At 43.6% G+C, this 2,305-nt stretch overlaps 1 long non-coding RNA gene across 1 annotated transcript in view; it reads left to right on the top strand.

Moving 5' to 3' along the window:
• The window catches only part of LOC102680588, a 17,081-nt gene that overhangs the window by 13,243 nt on the left and 1,533 nt on the right, over positions 1–2,305 (top strand). The gene's annotated exons all lie outside the window — the stretch shown is intronic.

Below are 2,305 nucleotides of genomic sequence, written 5' to 3' on the forward strand. Positions count from 1 at the left end.
AACTCACCGCACGTTCTCCGAACACGCGATTGGGAAACAAGGATAGCTCGTGTCGTAGTTTCGATCAACGATTGTCCGTTTAATCGATTCCACGAAAAACGTTAAAAAACGAAAAGACGTTTTTCTCCTTTTTTTTTTTACAACTTTTAACGAACAACTTTATCACTTTGAATGTTATTCGCGACGTTTCGTAATTGCGACGATTAAACGAATATATACGTATAAGAAGGTAAAGAAACCTTGAAAAAAGAAAGAAGAAGAAGAAGAAAAGGAGATTCAGAAAGGAGACGGGGAAAAAAGTAGCGCGTATATGCGTGTGAACACGAAAGAAAAATTATTATCTACTCGGTGAATGGCCGTAAAAACGCAACGGGAAGTTTGAGCAACATCTCGGTTAATTAAAGCGAAGAAAGTCAATGTTAAGCGTGTGTATCCATTTGAAATGTGCGATAAATCTTCGCTACTGTATAAACGTTGCCGTGTCGCGTAATTTATAATCAAATTATATTACGAAAAAAAAAAAGAGGAAGAAGAAGAAGAAGAAGAAGAAGAGGGACGAGGTGCGAAATTCCGAAAAAACGAGCTCGATTCGGAAAGGATGGACGAGGATGAAGAAACGAAGGGATAGCCAGGATATTCGCGTGGGGAGCACTTAACTCGACCGGTACGGTAATTGTTAGACGACTTAACGAGGCGTCGGGACACGAGCACGCACTCGTCTGTATCAATATTTGCGTAGGTGGAAGCATCCACCGCGAGAGCTGATCGCTCCTAAAGACGGCATTGTTTGCGCTAGCAGAACGAACCGTGTCGTTTCTGCACGCGACCAAAGGAAACATCTACCAGAGTCCGGTCGAGAAAATTTCATTTCCCTTCCGAATTCGAGAGTGGACGTTTTTGACGATAAAATCTTTCGATGAATTCTCGATACCTCGTCAAAAGGTAAACGTACAATTTTAAAGCACGAACGTGAAAATGTAAACGACGAATTTTCGAGATACGTCTCGATCGTTTCGCTCTTCGATGTTTAAATTTGGATTAAGTTATAAAATATATATAATTTCGATCACGACCAATCTCTTAGAAGAGTTTAGAGATTAACAGTTTATTTCGATCGATGACAATCTTCTTCTCTCTCGAACCGATTAAATTCCGTTACGAAGAAGACGTTAAACGAATGCAGCGGTACTTTCTCTCGTGGATCAATGGGGGAAAAAGAAAAAAAAACGAGCAAAGTTTCCTACTCGATTTAAAATCCTTTCGCAAGAGAGCGAAAAGCGAAACGACCGTGAATTCGGAGAAAAATTTTCTTTTCGTTTCTCGTCCTTCCTAACTTTTATCCTCCGTTTTATCCTTTCCTCGTACAACTTTTCAAAATTCTAATATATATATATTTCTAATGATTTTCGAAAAATATACAAAATTTTCTTTCGACATCGAATATAATTCTCGAAAAACTCTATTATTAGATGGAGAGGAGGGGATGTTTGGTTTCGCTTTTTCGCGAATCCGCACGAAGAAAAATAGAGCGAAGAGTAAAATTATACGAGAGCGGAGAGTCGCGAGGATGGATTCCGTACGAGTACCGGTTATGCGGTTCACCGTCACCGGATTCTCGCGAAACACAACGATTACGCAATCGTTATTGGCGAATTGGCACTTTGGTCGCGTCGATCGGAGAGAAGGAGAAGAAAAAGCGCGAAAATAAGGAAAGGAAGGAAGGAGCGAGGAGTACGAAAGTGGTCGGTGCGGCCATTAACGAGCAGCATAACTACGAACGAGGTAAAAGCGATCCGGCTCGCGATCGCAACACGGTTACGGAATAATTAGGAATACTCGTTGCACGCTTGGAGCCACGCGCTCGAGTTTCTCTCATCTTCTATAATTACCAACCGGCCTAGGACTCGCGAATCGATAATTCCACGTCCGAGCTTCTGCATATCGCGCGTCACCGAATAAAAATTATCCCCTCTCTCTCTCTCTTTTTTCTACCCAATCCTGGACGCGTCGAAGGAAAAATCCACTCGAATCTATTCTCGCCAGGAAGAAAAAAAAGGTTGGAAGGTTGTTCCGAAATGTATCGCGGAGACAGGGAGGAGCGCATTGTCTCGAGAAAATCGACAGCAACGGATACGCGTTTGACGAGAGGAGGTAGCGGAGGGCACGGATCAATACCGGAGAAACTCGCGCCTTCGAAGAGGGGCGCCTTCCCTCCGCCTTCACCGCCGCCCCCGTAACCGAGAGCACAGGGCTCGCCGCGCGGAATATGGAAGAAAAAGAGGGTAAAAGCGGGGCGCAGCTGATG

This window comes from Apis dorsata, unplaced genomic scaffold, assembly GCF_000469605.1.
Source record: "Apis dorsata unplaced genomic scaffold, Apis dorsata 1.3 scaffold_919, whole genome shotgun sequence".
Classification (NCBI taxonomy): Eukaryota; Metazoa; Arthropoda; class Insecta; order Hymenoptera; family Apidae; genus Apis; species Apis dorsata.